General features: G+C 38.4%; 1 protein-coding gene and 1 pseudogene across 1 annotated transcript in view; one reads left to right on the forward strand and one right to left on the reverse strand.

Moving 5' to 3' along the window:
• TAOK3 (TAO kinase 3) overlaps window positions 1–21,816 on the reverse strand; it is a 136,060-nt gene extending 114,244 nt beyond the window's left edge. The window contains exon 1 of the mRNA XM_090257380.1: window positions 21,526–21,816. The gene's annotated coding sequence lies outside the window, so the exon portion shown is untranslated. The remainder of the gene's footprint in view (window positions 1–21,525) is intronic.
• LOC149996878 (small ubiquitin-related modifier 2-A pseudogene) lies at window positions 3,183–3,467 on the forward strand (annotated as a pseudogene).
• Window positions 21,817–23,827: the final 2,011 nt, after the last annotated feature.

Below are 23,827 nucleotides of genomic sequence, written 5' to 3' on the forward strand. Positions count from 1 at the left end.
TCTTTTATCTGCAAAGAATAGCTATATGTATTTTTATACACGCCAATGTAAATCATAAATCTATCTATTGGTGATAGAGAAAAAAAAAAAGAGTCCCATTTCTAAATGAATTTTAAAATATGTCAAAGTAACTTGGTGTGTTTTTAGGCAGTGTTCAGATTCTGGACCCAAACTCTGTTATCACACCTCATGCTTCAGGCAGACTCCAGATAGTTAAGGTACCACATCTGTGTGTATCTTGTCCCACTTGAGAGTAGACCAAAGGGGGAAGTATCACAAAGAGGAAGTATATATTATACTACACTGCAGCCCCTTTAGATTACAAAGTAAGGCAGTTGCTAATTAAACTTTAAATGTGTTGGCTCATAAGGAGGAAAGAAAAAAAAAGAAACCAAGGAAAAAAAGAGGCCAAGAAGGAAAGGGGGGAAACAGGAAAGGAAAGAAGAGAAGAAAAAAAAGAAGGGAAAAGAGAGGAAGAAAGAGCCACTAATGGGTAGAAAGGTGCAGAAGGCAATCTTGATAAACAAGGACCCTTTCGTTTTGACAGTGCTCTTTATTTTTATGAGATTCATAAGTCTGAAACTGCCATAAAGCTTGAGGAAATGTAAGACATTTGTCCCCCACCCCCTTTTTTGGGTGAAGAACAAGAATATGGAATTTACCTAACTTATCCATAACTGCCACCTACTAAAACCAATCAAAGACAAACAAGCAATACAAAGGTCTAGATATGGTACACACAGGTCTGTAATTTCATTTTACACTGGGTGGGAAGAGGATTTCTTGAAATATCTATTATGTATATAAAATATATTATATATATATTACATATTGAATTAGTATTTTTAAAGAGCGGGTAATTACTACAGAATATAAATGTAACTTTGAATTCAATTCTATTTCCTTTACAATGAAGTCTAAAAGATTTCAAATTTCCTTTACTAAATTGCTGTAGAGAGGGAATGAATATAAGAGGTAGCTAGCATGGAGTCCTAGAAAATGATTCCACCATGCTAAATTAGAAACCAAAGAGCTCTCTTTTGTTCACAAAATTTGAACTTTAGAATAAATGGGCCAATTTCTCAAAAACCACAAACCATCAAAAATCCACCAACATTAAATAGATAACATGGAATAGGTTTATAACCATGGGGGGGAGGGTTGAATTGGTAATGTAAAGGGTCCAGAAAAAGTAATTCCTTCTTAGGCTTGTTACTATAACCCGTAAAAAAGAAATATTAATAAATTGTACCTAATCAAATTTAAAACCTTTGCTCTGCAAATGACCCCATTAAAGGGATGAAAAGACAAGCTACAGATTGAGAGAAAATATCTGCAAACCACATACCCAACAAAAGAGTAAGTAGTATGCAGAATGCAAGTTACGTCAAGAACTCTCAAAACTCAACAGTAAAAGAAATCCAATTAGAAATGGTGCAAAAGACATAAACAGAAATCTCACTGAAGAGGATATACAAATGCCAGATAAGCAGAAAAAGATGTTCAATTTTACCAGTCAATGAAAATTAAAACCACAATGAGATATTACTATATACACCTATCAGAGAGGCTACAATAAGAGACAGTGACATAACCAAATGCTGGTGAGGACATGGAGAAACCGGATCTCCCTCCTACATTGCTCTTTTACATGTAAAATGGTAGAGCCCTCTGGAAAATAGTATGGCACCTATAAAACTAAATATGCAAATACCATACAACCAGGAATTTATCCTAGAAAAAATGAAAATTTATGTTGACATAAAAACCTATACATGAATGTTCACAGCGGTATTAGTCTTAATAGCTCCAAATTGGGAACAACCCAAATGTCCTTCCATAAAAAAATGATTAAATAAACTACAATACAGCCATACTATGGAATACTATTCAGCAATAAAAAGGAAAGAACTATTGATATGCACAACTTGGAAGAAACTCCAGAGAATTACAGTATTCTCTCATTTATCACGGGTATTACGTTCTAGACCTTCCCTCCCAACCCCACGAAGTAGGAATCTTACATTTATTCTACACTCTTAAACCTACATAACTTTAACAACATACGTATACAGTACCGCAAAATCCCGCGATAGAGTGAAAAATCTGCGATAAATAATTAAATATAATATTTTTAAAAATCCCGCGATACAGTGAGCCACGATAAGTGAACCGCGATATAGCGAGGGACTGCTGTATACTAAGTGGAAGAAAAGGCCAGTCCCCAAAGTCTACATTCTGTATGATTCCATTTGTATAACTCTTTTGAAATGACAAAATTATAGAAATGCAGAACAGATTAGTGGTTGCCAGGGGTTGAGGATAGGGACTGGGGAGAAAGGGATGGGAGTAGGTGTGGTAATGTAGTCTCGTAGGGATAGAACTGCTTTCTATCTGGACTGTGGTGGTAGATATACAAACCTACACATGTGAAAAACTGCACAGATCTAAACACACATAAACATACATACATGCACTCACCAGTACCGGTAAAACCAACTGGGGGAAATCTGCATGATATCAATATTCTAGAAACTCTGACTCCAAAAAACCTCCGCTGCCTTGCGGCATACCTCTTCAGGGGAAAGGCTAAGGGAGTAAACCCCGACAGAAAATCCGGAGCCGGAGTCCCTAAGGCGGTTCGACGTTGTAGTCAACACCGGCAACTCCTGCGGCGCACCTGAAGCCAAGCTGTATTGACTCCGTCTTTCCCTTGGACCCTTCAGCTGCGAAGAGAGGGGGGGGTCTGCTGCATGGGCAACAGCAGACCCTCCATATCACCCTGCCCAGGCTCTGTAGCTTCAGCTTCACTGGAGAGGACACTCCAGCGTCATCACAAGATGTCGATTCAACACGGGAGGAGACAGATACCGTGTCACTCCCGAGTCGGACTGCACAGCCATTCTCGGCGGTGCAGATAGACTCTTAAGAAGCTACACCATCGTCTCTCGAGACGGACAGCTGCCGACGAGTTGTGATATTGTACCATATTTTGTAAGATGTTATCACTGGGGGAAACTAGGTAAAGAGTATGTGAGATTTCTCTATAGTATGTCTTACAACTGTGTATGAATCAACAAAATCTCAAATAAAGTTTAATCTAAAAAATTTATGTAGGCTCTTTTGGTGCAGACCTGGTACCTCTTTTGGGAAGTGGCAGCTGATGAGCCTCGGTGCTCGCCATGGCCAATTAAAAGCCCAAAGAAGGAGTCAAGACTGAGAACGACAATCATATTAATTGGAAGGGGGCAGTGCGGGATGGTTCCGTGGTGCAGTCTAAGATTTAGAGGCGCACACCACTTAGTAAACTAACGAAAGCCTCTTGTGAACCACAGGGTTTGTCAATGAGGCGGATCAGATTCCGATTTGACGGGCAGCCAATCAATGAAACAGACGCACCTGCACAGTTGGAAATGGAGGCGGAAGATACAACTGATGTGTTCCAGCAGCAGGCGGATGTCTACTGACAAGGGAACCTGCTACTTTACTCCAGACCCTGTTCCTCCAGACCAAGCAGACATTCTCAATTAGAAAACTGCAATCTCGTTCCAAATATCGTGGCTACTTATCTGTCCAAATTTTACTTTAATGGCAACAACTCAATGTGCTTAAAAATTAAGCTTACCAGTTTTTATTTAAATAATTAAATCTAATATAAATAAGTGAATAACCAGATTAAGTCACCCTAGCAGGGAAAAGTTGATACGTATGGTCAAACCACGGAAACCGAGGAAGAAAAGTGGGGACAAAGGCTTGATTTCATTTTTGCCTGTTTTCAAAAACGGCGCCTTCTTTCCGTGTCACAGTTTTAACTATAAAACTGCCCATAATAATGGTTCTATAATAAGACTTTATCAAGGAAATCCACTAAACCATGCTAACGAAACTCTTCTGTAATCTTTCACTTGCTTCTGTTAACATTTTCACTGTTTTACTTGGCCAAGTAAACACTTCCTCCTTCATTTGAAATTAGCTTGACATCACAGGATTTCAGAGCTGGGAGCGATCATGAGGCTTCCTCATCTCAGAGAGCAGGTAGCTTTACTATGACTATAACATTGGTGTTTCTAGTGAGAAAGCGAGCATGAGGACTCAATCTGCTGACAGTTATCAACTGTACGCTCATTTGTTAACAGACACTACTATGTAAATAAGATCAGTAAAAGTTTTATTAGCACGATGGGAAAGAACTTTGAATTTTATCCTTTATAAAGCTTGGTAAAGTTAGTATTTTCTCCGAGTTGAAAAGATCTTGTTATACAAGTAAGAAAGAAGCCCATTTAGTTCAAGATTTGAAATAATAAGTTAGAAACTTACCACCTACAGTAGTCTGCAGAGACCCACAAAGTAAATGCCAGACTCTTTACTCAGATATTATAACAAAGAGTTATAAATTTGTGTACTATCACAAGTGCCTTATGGTACTCTGTTGTGAGACATCATAAATTAGCAATTATTAGGTCTTCTGAAATTTCTATATTACATTCTAATAGTATTTCTCAGGTTTAGAAAAAATTATATACTGGTTCCTTCCACAGCCATTGGTGAAGTCTAGACAGCCGTTAGAGTGAAATAAAGTCATTAATCAGAAGCAAAAATTAGTTATGGAAACTCAGGAGTCTCAGTGCACTTCATATATGGGTCATTTTATATTAAACCTAGAACTTAAATGGCCAGTAAAATAATTAAAAATACTTATTGAGCGTTTGAGATTTTCAGGGAACTGTATTAGCAAACAGTAGAATAAAGTGGCAGAATGATACCAAATGAAATCATTAATACATTTAGTTTAAAAGAAGTACTTGAAGACAATAATTTGAAGATGGAAAATTTTGAGATTTAATGTTTTCTTTTAAACTCAAAGGGTCTTATAAAAACTTGCCAGAACTTAATTGTTCCAAGTTCTACAACATAAGAAACCTGTATGGACTCCCCAAATTTTGAGCACTGACAATGGACTGCCTTCTAATCCTGTTTATTTTTATTATTTATATTGACTTTATTCATCTTCCCCCAGAGTCCCTAATGTACCAGTGTCCTTTATCTTGTGTATATTCCACAATTTTTTTCTGATTTACCAAAATACAAAAATTCAAGCTCCTGATTCTTTAAAAAAAAAAGTAAAAGCAGGTGCCATAGTAAATCTAATCCACTAGATTCAGATAAGGCAATTATAGAGTTGATTTGTTCAGTTATATAGAAGTTCAGGTGTAAATCTCGGTTAATACACAGAGCAGATGGAATACCTCATTCTAACACAAGCATCCATCTTATTTGGCTCACAAGGGAGCAGCAGTGTTCACATCAACAATGCCTATTCATACCTTGACAATGATGGAAATCCCACCTAAGAAACATGGGATCAGCACTACCTATTTGCAATATGTTCAATAATACGAAAGGTATGTGGCAATTAGAACTTTTCGATCTCACAGTATCCTGTTGTTTTTTTAATCATCTCTCCCCTCCTCTCTCCTCCTCTCTCAGTACGTATTAGAAACCAATGGAGAGCATTTAGCTAAAAATAATAAAAATAAATAAGGCTACTTCTTAACTGAAAAATAAATTATGATCAATTAAAATACAACTATTAATACTATTAATATTAAAGCTTTAAAAATAATAGTTTACCTTCCCATACTTATCACTATTTATTTCTCTTTCTGTCATGCTTTTCTAAAAAAGCCTGAAGCCCCCTGTTATATTTACATTTCATTATTTTAGTCCTTCATTGAATCATTCAGTATATATCCCCTAGTCAACCTCCTCTTGTTAATACCCCTTCACCTTGTCAAGGATAATTAGAATTTTAATTTGGTTTTTTAAGATGCTAGCCAGTAAAGGATCACTTAGCAAATTTTATAAGCTTAGCCTACTCAATCACCTAGTCATTAGATAAAATTATTTAAGCCTACTAAATCATATCTGCTTTTTGAAAGCAGCTTCTAAACTTGTATTCATATTTACTGTAGTGAAATAAATCTGAAGAAAAAATTTCAGTAAGATGAGGATAAAAACATATATTTTTTTTAAGGGTCAGATCAGGGTAAAAAATTTTAAATAATACAAAATAGAAATAATTAAATTAAGGAGGCTGAAATATAACTTTTATAATAATGGACAAGAAATATTCTGTAATTAAATTATTGTAGTAATTGGTCACTTCGGACAAATCCAAAGTCTCTCCCCTCTTAATGGTGATTTTAAAAAGCTCAAAACTAAGAAGTTAAATGAAAAACTTGAACAAAAGAATCTTGAATGGGCAAGAATATAAGAGGAAGGAAGGCTGATGATAGTCTGAGGGAAGAAGGGGAGCTAGAGTTCCTCTGGAGCAGATGAAGGCCAAGAAGAGCCATGTGTTTAGGGAGATAAGTATGGATCCTTTTGAGTTCTTGTTGGCTGACAGAATTGTCAGACACTATTAACTTGTGTTTCTGGTTGATGGGGGAAAAGGGGACATATTCTTAAGCAAATGGAACCTTTGCTGGGACATACAGTATAATAATGCTATTCCTCACCCTATTTGAAAAAAAAAAAATTAAACCATGTTCCTGGAAACCAAGTTCTTATGTTTTATCTGCTGTGGAATCTCAGCAGGAAGAACCCTAGAGTTGTACTGGAGATAAAATAACAATTTAGAATAATTTCTAAGAATAAAAACTAAGAACACAATCTATGTAGAATATAACAATATTGACTTGAAAATGATGTGGATGTGGTATATTTAGACATAGAAATATGAGTACTTGTTAATATCACATAATGATATATTGCTAAAGTTAAAAAAACACCTTATAAAACAATACATGCACTATAACCTTCCTAATTACTATTTTTTTAAATATCTAAAAACAAGTCTGGGTGGTTATATGTTGGACTATATGAGGTACAGAACAGTGATTTTCAACTGGTGTGCCACAAGAATTTTTAAAACATGCAATACCTGACTATTTAGTTAGGGACACTGACCTCTTTCCCTTTAAGTTGTCAAATAAAAAAATTACGATAGTCAATATAAGAATAGCCATCCCATGTGAATGAAGCAAAATTATACCTATTCTTTGTGAGATCATCAAAATATATATTTTTGGTGTGCTGCAGAATTTTAGTAATTAGTTTATGTGCGCCATGAGATGAAAAAGGTTGAAAATCGCTAATATAGAAGACAACTTTTATTTTCTCTTACTCATCTGCATTTTCTATTTATTAAAACAAAAAGCATATATTACTTAATGGTTGTTAAAAATTATATAAGAGCTGTCTTGGGTCAAGGACTTCCTACCATTTTGGTGGAGGGGGAGAAAACATAAGGAATGAAGGAACCCTGGGCGGATGAGGCAGCTGGTTGGAGCGCTGTCTGTACCCAAAAGGTTGTGGCTTTGATTCCCGGCCAGGGCACTACACCTTGGCTGCAGGTTGGATCCCTGGTCAGAGCACATGAAAAGCAACCTGTTGATGTTTCTCACATCGATGCTTCCCTCCCTCTCTTTCTGTCTCTGTAAAATCAATAAATATATCTTCAGGGTAAGGATTAAAAAAAAAAAAAAAAAGGAATGAAGGAGATCTTAGCTTCCATATCTAGTTATTTACCAACAAGTCTTCTTGCTAGGAACTCCCAACATCAGGACAAACAAAGAACTGATTTTGCAACATCTTATAACAGGGAATTTATAATTTCAAAGTCACCTGTATTCATCATTATTATTTTCAACTACAGAAATATTGTGTAGATTAATGTCTCCACAGTGCTTGCTACACTACAGAATGGATCACTAAAAAATTCCTATTCTGTAGAAAATATATTAATATTAGTTTGGGGCATCTTTTAGAGAGAATAAAACATTTACATAAAAATTTCAAACTGAGGATTATAGGCTAATTTTTAAAGAAAATACTGTACTTTAGTTCCTACTATTATTAGCACTCAAAAGACACAGCTTGAATAAATAGGAAAAACTGGATTCAGCAGGCCTAAGTGGTAGTCTCTATATTGCATCCTGTAACTATGCTTTGGGGAGGAAAACGCATTAAAGCATAGACAAAGATATGTCCAACACAGGGCTGAAAGAAAAACATTTACATAAGATAGAAAGACAGAATTAAATCCTTCCACATATGCCTGAAGTAATTCAAGGTGCTTTCTTGGTTTGTGTGGCTTCTTGGTTCATATGAGCTCCTTTCCAACTCACTTCTCCTGGCTTGTCCTTCTCTCGCCACTTAACGCACGGGTCGGTGCCGGGCCTCCTCTCTTTTCTCTACTCTCTATTATTTATCTGCCTCTCCCAAGCTGTTAATGCCCTTAGTAAATCTCTCACAAGCTGCTTTTCTTCCTTCCATTGGGGCTGCGCTAGTTCCAGAACCTCATTACCAGTCCAAGTTCTCATTCCCTATCTCATAGCTCATTCTTCCTTTAAATCAGTATACAAACTACTGACAGAATAATTTTTTCAAAGGCTCTGATGACATCAGTCTCTTCCCTTCGAACACCTGAAATGGTACCCCACCGTCTCCCGCTTTAAGTTCAAACCTCGTTATGTGATTTGAGGGCCTTTGACTTGCCACTTCCCCTCAGTGCCCTGCACTTCATTCACAACTAAGAGCTAGACTACGAAGTACGCTGATTACGTCCTACCATACCTGCTGAACACTACCCAGCTCTCCGAACTCCACTCAAGTCCTATCTACAAGTTACCCCATCTTCCTGGTACATAAGTAACCCCTTCCTTCTTCATGTAGGGAAGAATTTAACAACATGTTACAGGATTGATGCCATTCTGCCTTGCTTAAGGACATGGGCAGTTCATAATGCCATTAATTGAATATGACTAGCAGTAGGAATATTATTATTTTTTTGTCCTCTCTAGTGTCTTGAATGTAGTAGACAGTGTTGAACTCAGATTATATTCATTTAGTATTAGAGTCTCCTTGTGTAGAAGCTGAGCTAAAGTTTGCCTCTACCTTATTTCTGAAGAAAAATGCTGGGAAACAAATTAGGTAAATAAACAATATTGTGTGTGGTGGTGGTGGGGGGCTAAATAAATGATTCAAAAAATCATTTCAAAACGCTTTGATTTGAATTATTTTATGAAAATAATTATAAGCAATTCTATTCCTAGGTGTATACCTAGGAGAATTGAAAACATATGTTCGTGTGAAAACTTGTACGTGAATGTTAATAGCAACATTATTTCCAACAGCCAAAAAGTGGAAACAAGTCAAATGCCCATCAACTGATGAATGAATAAACAAAATGTGGAATATCTATAGAATGAAATATTATTCATAAGAAAGAATAAAGTACTAATACATGCTAATAAGACCTGGAAATTTCAAACACTAGACATATATTCACAAAGCATAAATGTTTTGTAAGTACCCTATAAGTAGTTTCATTGTTTTGTTTAGTGAATTTAAGGCAGGTGCCCCCAAATCTCATATCTGCTTTGCTAACACAGCCCTGTGAATATCTGCTCATGTAAAAATTAGCTGTGTTTCAATACATAAACAAAGTTAACTGACCCATTACAGGATACAAGCGCCCCAGCGATTAAGATCATGAAAACAGAAAAATATTCTTTATACTCACATATATATTCTTTATTGCCTGGTTCTGTGGCAGGGAGGGGAGTTAGGGGGGGTTACATTCCAAAAACCCAACTTGTGTTTTTAGCTGATCTAAAATCTTGAGATATAGTGCTGACTATATCTGGTAGTGATCCAATCAGAAGAAAATAAACTCTATCAAGATAATGAATTAAGAAATCAGCACTTTTGCCACCTTGCTTTCCTGAGTTGTGCTATCAAATTGGGAGGAAATTCTCTTAAGTAAAAAACAAAGAGAAAAATGTTACTAAAGCTAACTTTGGCAGATTAGTTTTTTTGACTAATAATTATTTCAATCTAGAATCAATTTGTCTCCTGCACTCCCTCTCCCTTGAGAATGGGAGTAAGTACATAATGTGGTAAGGTGAGGGCTCCCATGGTACTTTCTAAATACTTCTATTATTATAACACCCATTCTATTATTTATACATGATTGCATGTATGGTTTTATCTCTTCCAGTGGTCATTTTCCGATAGAGCTGTGAATAAGAACTGAAATGTCCAAAAAAACAGTAAAAATAAACATATCACTCACTGAGCTCCTCCTTTACAATGTGTGTCCAAATTTATGCTTTTTATACATAATATCACTGAATCCTCACGATAGTCTTGCAAGGTAGGTACGCCCACTTTACAGTTGAAGAAACTGAGGCTTCAGTAGTTAATGGATTTGTACAAGGTTGCAAAGCTAATGAGCCAGTAAGTGGCAGACATGTCCATTTAATATGCTCTTGTTAATCATCATATTACACTGCCAACACCGAAATGAAAAGTAAGAGATATGAGGACCCGGACATGCTACTCACTGTGTAAAAAGGTAAGTGGGAGCATCAATCCTGAGAAATGTGTCGGTGATACAAATGGATAGAGTCCTAGGCAACTTCTAACCTTTCCTTTTTAGTACTGATAACGCTGTGCTCTATTCCTGAAGGAGAATGGGATACTGCTTTGATATGAGAATTAACTGTCCCCTCTTTATTACATTATTATTTGGTGGTATTGACAGGATCTCAATTTGGTCAATTTTAAAAAATGCTCCTACTTACATCAGCCAGGTCGAGACTAACTAGGCTGGTTGGTGACATCAAAATGTTTAAAAAAGTAATTTTCATAGTAGAATATCCAGTGAACTGAGCAACCTATGTAACTCCTACCAGTGACCCTGAAATACAAACTAACCTCTTAAAGATATTTCTCAATACATGAGATACATTTGTAAGACACATCTCAAAATAACTCTCCACTGTAATTCCCTGCTTATGCATCTCGACGGATATATTTAATTACAAACTCCTTCACAAGACATGATTATTTTTATTAGTATTTTATGCTAATGGTCTAAAAATGATGGGACACCTTACATTTTAACTCTATAATATTTTAAACTAGAAAATAAAGCAATTATACTTTAAAGTTGTCTCTGCTCACCCCCCCCCTTTTTCCTGCTAACACATGGTCCCCCACAAAAGGGTCAGTGTGATCTCTGCAGACCATAGATAAGGAATATGACCATGGGAAACTAAAGAACATAACATTAAGCACATGTCAAGTAATTCAGAAGTTTAAAGTTTGTCATCTGTATATGAAACCAGCAAACAGTTGGTTATATAATCGGTCCAGTTATAACTGGTTAAGTAAACATCCTATTAAATAAATTAATAGGATGCAGTTGGCAACTTCCACGTTTCCCTCCAACTGCGGGTGTGCTGGCAGGCAGCCATCTAATCTGCAATAATCTGTCACGGCTCTGAAGCCCCACCCATTTCCTCTGCCCCACCCTCATTCAAACTGTGACTGGGATACCGAGGGCATATGCTGACAACATGACAACAGTCAATCATAAAAGTCCTCCCTATCTATAAAAACTAAAATTTGCATAATTGGCACTTTTAAGTATTTAACATTCATAAATTTTAAGAAAAAAAACACTATATGATAGCACATTTCGAAGATTATTTGAATGACTTAATTTCCTTTTTTATATATTAGAAAGAAAATACAACCCCCAAATCAGCAATATCCATTGCAATGCTTCTTGAATGAAAATGCATCCTAGGTACAATTACAAGGCTTTAATTTACACATTAACATGTAAAGTATTAGGAGTTTGGAAGTCAGAGTTACACACATTTCATTTAAACATTGTTCCAAAAGCCTAGTGAAGTTGGTAAAGAAACTATTAAGGTAGCTTTCCTGGTTTATAAAATATTTTGCATTAACTTTTTGACATACAAACGATGAGATGTTAAATTAAAAAAACTATTTCTTTTCCTACTTCATCTAATTCCATTTTATGGACTACAGTAGTCCCAAAATTACTACCTACGGCAAAGATATTTTACTTTTTATATTTTTAATTAGTAACCTTGTATACTAAAACACAAAAAAATACATAACAAAGTAAATGTGATCAAATCTTCTGACTTTTCTGTCTCTAAATTTGGTGTTATATTTAAGAAATTACTCTGGTCTCTCTTCTATTTTCCCTTCTGTAAAAGAAGAAAAATAGGAGGTAGTTTTGTTATATTTTTTAAGCTTTCTAGGATGAATAGTAAGGTATTTTGAGTTGCTTAATTTTAAAATATCGTTTTACAGTAATAATATAATCATTATAATAAACTGCATCTATTTAATAAACATGGCCTTTAGTATATTTAAAATTTAAAAGACTTCTGACAAGATTTTGATATTTTATTTGCAGCTCGATATCTATCTTACTTATCCAGGAGAAAGAAAATAAAATCAAACAATTTTTGAAAATAATTTCCACTATTATTTATTTGTAGAGTATCAAACTACAAATTAAAATAAATAGAGCATATGAATCCAGTGACTTTTGAGGTTGATTACTCTCAGCTGGACTTTGAACTTAGGCCATAAATATTCACATGAAATTCTACAAAGAGTTCCTTAGCAATATTTAGACATAAACCCCATTTATAATAATACACTAAATGTAAAACAAAACACCAAGCTTAGAGTAGATCTTCTCAAACGCATGTCCTACATTTCCAACCCAAAGCACAAAATACTTTTAAAAAGTTCTTTATTTACCTACAGCAATGATAAGATTGCCCCAGAAGTGGCTTTCTTTAAGAGCTGTCTCTTAATCACTTAGAAAAGCTAAAACTGAACTCAAGTCGTAAGAACAACATCATGCTATCAGCACCTTCATCCTGAGAAAGGAAGTTATTAGAGACAGTTTTATAAATGAGGCTTAAAGAGAGTACTTCCTGGTCAGACCGTTAACGGCAACAGCATTTTATACAGCTTTAGATTTCGACATTTTGAAAAGAACTTTCTAAGAACTCTTTCTGATTTTTCCCCCCCTGGTTTGTACAAGAGGAAAACTTGCTCAAGCTAAACAAATCTCACGTAAAAATCTGCAAAATTCTACCAATGCCTGCCATTATGGAATTATGTATCAGAACTGATTATTATATCACTGACAATAATATGAGCTTAAATTTTAATTTTATGTTACTTTTACATTTATGCACCCTCCCATTTCCCCCTACCCTGCGTGCCAGAATGAGGTTTCCCAGGACACATGAGAAAGTAAAAGAACTTAGTTAAAGGACAACTCACCCATTCCTTGATAGTGAAGAAAACGCAAATAATTCATATTTTAGTTTTCAAGGTTGAAGTTAATTCTCTTTTAAATACATATATGTATATATAAACCAAGAAAGGTTGTACAATCCCGTAGTAAGGAACTGCAGATAAAAACAGCGTGACCTGGCTGCTGCACACTACCCTCGGTATTGCAGGCTTAAGTATTTCCTGTTACGGCTCCCATTGGTTCCCACAGGTACAAGTGCCTATGGGTGTTGCCAATTTACCCCTCCTTTTTTAAGTGAACGACTAAAGAAAATTTCAGGTTGGCACAATCAATGTTAAGAGCTACTAGGGCAAAACTACCTTGGGCTCATACTAAGGGCCTCCCAAACTAGGTTAATTGTGATTTAATAATTACCTAATTCAAAAGTGCTGGAGAAAATTTATTCTGACAGACTTTCATGATTTTTCTAAGATGCACGGTGATCCAGAATGTACGTGACTTCACTCAGCAAATATGTATTAGTTTCTTTCTCTGTGGAAAGCACTGTTCTAGGCACGAGGGACATCGTAATGGACAAAACAGATCAAGTCCCTGTGGTCATTCATACCCTATGTAGCAGACTGTTGATGGCTTCATATGCGTATACTGAAAAACTCCCAGAAAGGCAGAGTAAAGAAATTTGTATGGGGATCTGGAGAGTCAATGGTGTTGCCCACCACTAAAAAGCACTATAATTAAGGCTACCACTTGAAACCTAAAAGAACTTTTCCAGAACCTAGTACGTAAAAGTAGGAGTCTTTACGTTTTTAATGTCTCAGAAAGGGCATGTTTGAGGCAATGGCATATGTTCCAGCCGGGAAAAGGAAACACTTCTTACTCTGAGTCACCGGTGACTAAGTTCTTTTAATTCAGGCTTAAACACTTTTCAAACCCAATTACTTGAACATGCAGAAAACTGATAACCCCAATTTAACAGCAGAAGGTTGATTTGACCAATTTTCAGGGTTACTATCAGCATCTAAGAAAAACAAGTGAAGTGCTTTGAATGGGCTAATGCTCCTCAACTGAATTTTATTATAATTTTGGTCTCATTAGTCTTTAACATCTAAGGGTCAAGTCAGAAAGCTTCCATTAGACTTTGTTATAACAAACAGTTGTCGTGGATTTTAGCCAGAGTGAGACACAATCATCTTTGGATCTATGGTGTGGTGGCAGGAATGGCTTTTACTTGCGTTCAGTAAAAACAAATATATAGTAAATTCAAGGCTGCTCAAAGAAAAATGTAAAACCCAGAGAGTAAAATGTACAGAAAAACTCTTCCAGTTCTTCTATACTTTACCTTCACAGGATTTTAGTCCCTTATGTTTAAAATAAAACCTTTTTAGCCAACAAAACAAAGAAATTCCAAAAGCCAAATTTATCTAGCTAATCAGTCAACAAATATTTATTGAGCACCTACTACATGTTAGGCATTGTTCTATGAGCTGGGGACACAGCAGTGAATAAAACAAAAATCTGCTTTCATAGATGCTAAATTCTAGCATAGGGATATAAGACAACCAAATAAATAAAATATAAATTATTTATTATGTTAGAAGGTAGTAAGCACTATGGAAAATAATATAATATGAAAGGTAGGGATAACAATAAGTTTATTTGGTCACAGCTGCAGATTGCTTATATCACCAAGGAACTTTGCTTTGAAGACCAGAGTGTAAGCTCTTCCAAGACTATCTCTAACTCAAAGGAACAACCACCTTCTGTTGCAAATCACAGAGAATCTTATTTCATTTGTTCCTAGTATCTAGAGAAAAAAAAACAAACTTTCAAAGACCTGAAGTTAGACCACATTCCTTATTGATAAAACCATCACATAAGGAAACAAAACTAATTTAGAATCAAAGGTCACGTTAGGAAATATTATCCTTCTGATAATCCTAAATACTTGGAGTCAAAGGTCGCTTTAGGAAATATTATCATTCTGAATAAGATCATACTAATTTCTTTATATCTGTTACCACTAGCATTGAATTTACCAACTGTGAGGTTCAGAAGTGAATTTTTTTTAACCCTCGCCGGAGGATATGTTTATTGATTTGAGAGAGAAAGAGAAGAAGAAGAAGTAGAAGAAGAAAAAGAAAGGAGGAGGAGGAGGGTTAGTGGAGGGGGAAGGGAGGGGAGGGGAGGAGACATTGATGTGAGAAATATCAATCAGTTGCCTCAAGTACATGCCCCACCGGGGATCAAATCTGCAACCTAGGTATATACCCTGACCACAGATGGAACCTGCATCCTTTCAATGGTGTACAGACGACACTCTTAACTCCATTCAACTGAGCCATCCGGCCAGGGCCAGAAGAGATTTCTTCACTTTGGAATTATCCCTGTTATCTGTACTAGTAGCAATAATTATACTGAAATATTATCTTGAATCTAAACTAAGTATTTAAATTTAATACAACAAATATTTATTGAGCAGATACTAGCTGCAACACACTTGATTAGATGAATAAGACACTGTCCTTTTAAAACCAAGAAGATGGACATCTAGGAAGGATGAGACAAGTGCCAGCCCTATGATGTAATATCAGAGAGAGTATTAGTGTCACAAGAAAACATACAGAGCAAGCACTTAGGGAACTCAAAGGAGAGAGCGGCAAGGAGGATGATGAGGACAGGCCTCTTTGGAAGATAATTGGAGGAAGGTCTGAAAGATGAGGAACAGAAGGCATTCTAGGGGAAAATGGCAGGAACAAAGAAATATAAGTATATAATATATACATAATGTATAGATTATGAGCAATAGGAACGTAAAAACAGGTTAGTAAATCTGTACTGAACTCAATAGGCCATGGGGAATTATTAAAGGTTATGAACACGTGAGTGACAAATTCAGAGTTGTACCTTTAGGGAGCAACTGCACATGTAAGAAAGATGAAAAAGGAGACTGAAAAACTGTCACAGTACTTCTTCCCTAGCACCTTATTAAGGTCTTCATTAGCGCCTTCTCAGATCGGTGAGGGGTATAGAGGAGGAAGTGTACTGAGTTCAAAAACCAAACTCAGTTGGATGGAGTGATGGATGCCACTGTCTGGATGACTTTGGGAAGTCACTTACTCTCACTGTCTCAGTTTACCTATGTGTGAATCTACTAATTATCCTTTTTTGGAGTCAGGAGCCATGAATTTCAGCAAATGATTAGATACTGGGAGTAGAGAAAAAAAAAAACAGCAATAAAAATTGTTTCAAGTGATTAAAATAATAAGCAGCTACCATTTATTATATACTTCCTGTGTATGTCACTGTGCTTAGCACTTTACATAAACTGCTTCATTTATTCTCAGGAGAATCCCATGAGGTATGTGTTATTATTTTACAGATGAGAGACTGGAGAACTTTAAGACTAAGTAACTTACCCAGTGCCAGCCAGTTGGCATAGTGACAAAACCAAAATAGGTGCCTCGGTATCTCTGAGGCTAAGGCCTTTCCTTCTTTCAATATAGCATTCTGTTTCTTATAAGATAGATAAATACGGCTAACATTTGTTCTTGTGATCCAAACAAATCACTGTCTCTTTTACCACCCTTCTGACATACAAAAAGGTCTTAATGAGGACAGGAAACAAAGTGTGGATATAACCTACTTATTTGTTGATCATTAATTCATTCAATCATTCAATTCACATTTATTGAGCATCCTTCATACTTTATGCCTCATACTACACTTGGCATGGAAAATGTAAAGGTAAATAAGACCCATCTTTGCCCTTAAAGTGCTTATAAGCTAGTAAAAGGCAAACACATGTAAATAAGGAACCGGTACACAATGACAGAAGAGCATTTTTTGCACAAGAGACAATGGAAGCATAAAGGTGTATGAAGCAAAATATTGTAATTTTGTATTTCAGCTATTAAACCTTGACCTAGATCATTTTAAACTTATGTTTCTGTGGTTTGGGGAAATATTTGTCTATTTACACATACATCCTTCAAAGGTTAATGTTAACAGAAGGAAAATTAGCCATGAACTATGATTCTGTATTGTGTGTCTATTGCCAAGAATCATTAGGTGGTTAGTTTATTTAAGAACGCATTCTGCTTTGATTAGTGTCATCTGTTGTAATGGATAAATAAAATGTATTTGGGGTTGTTATAGCCTTGATTGCTACGGATATAAGCCAGTGTCATTAGACAGGAAGTGAAACATACTCCATAAAAATAAATATATGCCACGAGACTCCTGGTTTGACCTGGAAATAACAAGTTATATCATTGTCCATCAAAAAGTGGAAGAAAGTAAAATTGAACTCTTTCAGTGAGTACTTTGATAACTGACTAATTAAATATTAAGCATATCAAAATGTACAATGTGAGGCTGCTTTTGCCATCCATCATTTCACTGAGGCCAAGGTGAAATGAAAGGGCCCAAAACATTAGGCTGCAGCTTGCAAATTCCAGGCTGGGAGCTAAAGACACATGGGCCACATCTCTTTGTTTAATGGGAGTAGGTTTTACTAGGTATAAAATGTTTATTCTAAGGCATCTTCTTTTTCTCACTTGCTCTGGGGGCAAAAAATGTGTATTTCTGAGACAGCTGACAATGGTTAGTGGACTGTTCTGTGTTAACAAATCAACAAATCAACAGTCTTTCTGTTGTAATACAGAATAACTTAGAAAGACTTTAAATACATTTCAATGTCTCTAACAAATCTCAAGTCAGAAAAGTACATTATGCTGATTTATACAGTAGTTAGGTAACTTTAACAACAACATATGCATAGCTGGAATGATAAAATTTAATCAATTTAATTCCTACTGGTTGTCATAAAAATTCTAACTAGTTGTTTTTAATTTGGGGCCCATAACTTAGAAATGAGTTAGATCACATTTTGGCCTATAAATGAACATATCTAATCTGTAATTATAGTTAGCTGGATATCACTTATTATTATTATTATTATTGCTTTTTTACTAAGCTGAGTCTGAGTTTAAGAAACAGTAGCAAAATTTTAATATATCCTCATAAATAATAAAGCAACCAATCAAATGGCTAAATATAAGACTAACTAACTAAAAACTAAACTCCCTACGGTGAAATGTAATTAATTGTACAATACCTCATAACTCAAAACTACTAATTCGAAACTATTTTCTGATTGACAGAAATCTCTCATTGAAGAATGAAAAGAAATCTGAAAATACCTTCTCTCAGGAGAGTCATACAACACTTTTAGATGGAAACTTTCTGTCTGTTTTCTTTTGGGGGGAAGGGAAGAAACAAAGAATGGAGGAAAAGATTATAAAGGAAAAAGGCTTCTAAACAAAGAGTCTAAAATAAAAGTACTGATAGTTTTCATTCATTCTCCTATACTACCGAGACCAACAAATCTGAACACTGGCAAGAGATGAGAACTTTTTCAAGTTGGCTTAAACATTAAACCAAATTAGAGGTAGACTCTGAGATTATAATGGTTTGACTGTATAGGACTCGAGTGGTAGAGAAAGTGTAAAGTGGGTTATTGTATTTACTGGGCAGTACTTGCAGCCTGCTAAACTAATAGTTTAAGAACTGCCAACCAAAAAGAACTTGTATTCTGTGGTTGCTGTAACCATTCATATGGAAGTGTAAGGCTCTTTCTTAATGTCTACTTTTGATTACATTTTTTAATGGAAAAGAAGCAGTTTAAAAAAGCAAAGATGTAATAACTTCACATATTTATAGTTCTCCTGATGTTTTATTTTGTGAAACAAATGAAAATAAATTCCCACAGAATTCCTACCCTCCTATACCCCTCCTCTCCTCAAGGAATAAACAGTTATCATAGGCCCCTCCTATCACTAAAAATTGTATTACAATGAATCTCTCTTCAACATCTCTCGATCAATATCACAACGTAATATGGTTGAAACGACTGCTTTAGTAATCACTCAGGGGAGTATCAGAACACGTTCTTTTCTTACTAGTAAATAAATTCCGTGTTTTCTCTTAAGGAACCACCGTTTGTACGAGTCAGAAATGAGTTAACAAGTGTGATGAAAGAGCTTATCTGGTCAAAGAGTTCTATTACTTTGTAGACAATTACTGGTACTGAGATTCCCAGTCCTTCCACAGGCCATTTCAGATGTCACAGGTGCTACAGAGTGATTATATGACCTTTGCAAATAACCTTGTTCATTAACTGGCCTTGTTTTTACTTGAATTCTACCTGCGGGTTCCGGGAAAAATAATTTAATGTAAAAAAATTACACTTATTACATCTTAAAGAAATTACAGTGGCCTCGTATTTAAAATCTGTATTTGCCGTTGTTGTTCCTCTTATCTCCATGACTTCTGTTTCTTAGAGAAGGACTTCTGGTTGGTGGATTTTTCACAACCACACGAAGTTCCACACTGTCTGAAGCCAGATAAGAAGTGTTCTGGATCAGGTGATATCAAATAAAATCCCCAAATGGCGCATGTCTTCTAATATCGCCCTGAGGAGGATGACTTCTGGAATTTTTATCTTGGGTTTAAATAAGCAGCTCTACATGTTGACTCTGGGAAATAACGCGGTATTTCTTTTCTCCTCTTAGGGGAAGCTGCCCTTTCCTAAACATGGGCAAGGGGCAAAGGCTTCTAATAAGGCATATTCTAAACCTGAAACAAAGAAGGCATCTAAATAACAGTGAAATGATCTAGTAGTTACATCCACCACTGTTTCCCCAATACCATAATTTTCTAAATTTGCTTCTATTAGAAAGAAACCTGTTGTAAAGAGATGGGGTACGGAGAAGCAACACACAGAGAAAAAGAGGTAAAAACAAAACAAAACAAAACAAAACTGACCTGCACCATCGCTGGGTGCAACAATAGCGAAGCACGTGCATTCAGCAGAGCCTGTGAGAGGTGGTCAGGGCGGTACCAACAGATGCTACGTACTTTGAACCACTAGCCTGGTCATTAGTTTAATCTTCGCATCCCTCAAAGTAGGAGTCTGCCCCCCAATCCCCACCCCCTATTGCTTTCCTCTGTTTACTTTATCGTTTTAGCAGACACGCACCTGCCTCCCACCAGGGCATCCTGCGTCTGATTTAAATAGGCTTCTCTCTCTCCTCGGCCGGTCCCCGGTATTAGCCTGAAGCTCAGCCCTGGCAGCTTTTAGGAGGAGAAATCTAATTGGGCAGTGCTGTTAGTTTAGCAACTCCAAGAGCTCTTTTCGAAGTTCAGTATGACCTTCCAACTCCCTCCAACGTATCCTGGTTTAACAGTCCAACTTAGCATCTACGCCTTTAAATCTGCATGGTCGACATCGGTCCTGATGTGCTGCCAGATCTGAAAAAGTTTCTTAGGTCTTTTTTTTGACCTAAACTGAAACATCCTAATCAATCTCAAACGCGGGTGTCCTGAAGGCTCCCTTTCCCTTTCGATGTGTTTGCGGTGGGCTGAAGAAGCCCTCTCCCACGTTCCACGTTCCGATGAAGCTGTTAAGGCCGGGAGGCCCCCTCCCTTCCTAGGCACCCGCGCCAAACTCGGACACATGAACGGGAAGGGCCAGGGGGCGAGTCCCGCCAGCGCTCTCGATGTTGCAGGATCTCTGTGCTCCTGCCAGACCCTCCGGCCCGTGCGTTCCACTTAGATGTTTCATTACATAACCCCTGTTGCACAGTCACCCACGGAGCCACGGGGGCTCCGGCTGTCCCACGCCTCCCACGCCGCCCGTAGGAAGGTCGCCGACTGCCGACCCTGCGAGCAGCGCCGTCCCTCTGCCCCGCGCAGCGACCCCGGCCCGCGCTTCCTCGGCGCTCCCACGCGGGGGCCCGGGCGTGCTCAGAGCCTCTCTCGGCCCCCCGCCCCTCAGGCCGGCTGGCCCGGTCACTCTCGGGGACCTAGCCCCCCAAGATCTGCACTCTCAGCCCCTCTCGAGGTCCCCTTCACCTTCAGACCCACTCTTCCGACCCGATCAGACCTGCTGTTCCAGCCGCTCTGGGGGACGCCCCTCAAACTCGCTGTCCCGCCCCCCTCGGGGCCCCTCCCGTACACCTGTCCCGGGCCCTCTAGGGAGCTCCCCTCAGACGCGCTGCCCCGCTCCCTCTCGGGGTCCCTTCCCTTCAGATCCGCTGTCCAGGACCCTCTCGGGGTCCCCTCTTTACATCCGCCGCCCCGGACCCTCTCGGCGCCCGCTCGCAGACTCACTCTCCCCTGCCCCCTTAGGGTCCTCTCAGACCCTCTGCCCCAGCTCCTCTCGGGGTCTGCTCTGCACAGTCCCGACTGTCAAGCCCGCTCCCGGAACTCCCCTCACTCGGGTCCTCGCCGACCTGATTCCGCCCAAGGTCCCACACCTCGGCTCACGCTGTGACAGCCCCGCGCCCTGGTGCTCTCACCTCAGACCTGCTGTCACCACCCCAGTCCGGCGTCGCCGCCGCTGCTTCCTCTCTCGCACTTGTTCCGAGTCGCTCTGCTGCCGCTGGTCCCCTGGAGGATCCCGAAGTCCAGTCGCTGAGTGCCCGGGCCGGCCTCGCGGAGCCCCCGCCCGCGGTCTCTGTGTCGCGTCCCACTCTCTCACTCAGGACCCCGCCGCCGCCACCACCGCTGCCGCCGCCGGGCGCCACAAGGACCCTCCCGCAGCCGCCGTTTGCTGCTGTCCGAGGTGCGGCTCTTGCCAGGGGTGGCCAATCGCACCCGACTGCGCCGAGCGTGCTCCGCCCCACGGTCTCAGTCCGCCCGCCCCCCACCCCTGACCACGCCCCCAGCTCGACTCTGATAGGCCCTCTATTGACCTTCCTTGATCGCGGGGCACAAGCCTGGGCCCAGATATAGGTACTTGATTGAAGGTGCCTGAGGAGCCGAGCTGTCGATGGCGCCTGAGGATTGGCTGAGTTGACGGTGGGCGGGAGGGGGCGGGGCGGGGTTTCTTCGGACACGGAAGACCTCGCAACTTCAGTTACCCATGGGCCAGTCTGGGGTGCGGTCAATTTTGTTTGTGCTGCGCCGTGGTCAAAGTTCACGGCACTCCTCCCCGCTCCTTTACTTTTCTTGGGAGCCTCCCAGAGGCCAAGGCCCGCTGGGACTCCCCTGGACCACCATGTTAGAGCCTTTGAGGAGGACCCCATTCTTCCGCCAGACCTTGCACAGCTTTCTGCCAGAAATTAATATAGTATTTATTCACCCAGGACTTTTAAATGTTTCCTGAATTTAAACTTTTTTTTTGTACCTTTGTCAGGGAGTTGCCCTACGTTTTATTGCGTTCAAAATGTGTCAGTTGAATGCTCTTGAAAGAAGAAATCTATATACTAGATGCATGCTCTTCACAACTAAATATTCAACACTGATGGGGCACATGTTGATAGGTGCTACAAGGACAAAGCTTTAGAAATAATCAGTTTGTGGATTCTGATAATTATTACGGGGGAATAGGAACTGCGTGGTAGGGGAAACCTCGTTAGCTTTAGCAAGGTTTCAGCAAGCCTATTCAATATCTTCTTTTTCAGGGCCACATGTTTTAATGATTCTGTGTTAACTAATGGCCAAAGTATAATAAACTTTGACCCAAGCGCAACCTGTGATAACCAGAGACCCATCCTGGCCCAAGGTGAAACATGGTGCCTGCAGGGGTGAAAGTGCATCCTGTTATGCAGAGCCATTCTTTCTATTTTTGTGAAATTGGATATGCTGATTAAACAATACAGGAAACTAAAAACTGCTACTTTCATCCCTAAACCCCAAAGTTTATGGTGCTTGACCACGTGTTTATGAAGAAACTTTCATTTCACAAACACAATTTGATCTTAAGCCTTGTCAGATGTGTTTATAGGGCCTCACTCAAAACTCCATCCATTAACTTTTTTTGTGTTAACTGTCACTAAGATTTGTCTTTTAAACACTATATCTTCCCTAGTGTTTTAAAATCATGCCGCATTCCAGTTACCATGCTTCCCTGTGAAGTTTGAGTATTAGGGTATGCAAAGAGGGCCTGTATAGATGGGGCTGGCAGGACTTTAAGGCTATTTCTGAAGATGTTTCCTGAGCAGTGTGACTCTGTGCCATTTGGGGAAGGGATGCAAAAACATTTCAAGACAGTAAAAACTCAGTTTTGAGGGAACTTGATTTTTATAGACCTAGAAAAACTGTCCAAAACCATTATATTAAAATAGCTAGGTCCTCCTTGTGAAGTTGGCAATACGAACTGGAAAAAAATGGGGTAAGTTTTTAACACTCAAGTGTTCGTTCAGTTGTGTCTATTCATATAAAAAAAATGCATGACCATTGACAGATGTTATTTGCAATCAAGAAAATAGAAATAAAACAAGATAAAAAATCAAGTGTCTTGAAAGGAAACCAATTAGCAATGAAATCAACTCTTTCTCTTTTTGACTCATATCAATGAACTGTAATTTCTAAAATGTTGGTGCTTTTTCTGGTCTATAATTATCACTACTGATAGGAACTCAAGTTGCTCAATACAATTGATTACAAATAATTAAATGTGATCTGAGAGCATAAAAGAAGAAAATGATGTCATCCTTTGGACAGGAGACAGTTCTGAAATCTTAGTTCATGTACAGTGGACCTTACAGTGAGCCCTGAGAGTGACTCTTATTTAGGAGGGGCGTCAGAAGATCTCTGAACTGCTGGAAAGACATCGCAGCATTCCTTTCTGGAAATTCTTGAGTTTTGTTGGGAGGA

Source organism: Furipterus horrens, unplaced genomic scaffold (assembly GCF_987537825.1).
Source record: "Furipterus horrens unplaced genomic scaffold, mFurHor1.1.pri manual_scaffold_11, whole genome shotgun sequence".
NCBI lineage: Eukaryota > Metazoa > Chordata > Mammalia > Chiroptera > Furipteridae > Furipterus > Furipterus horrens.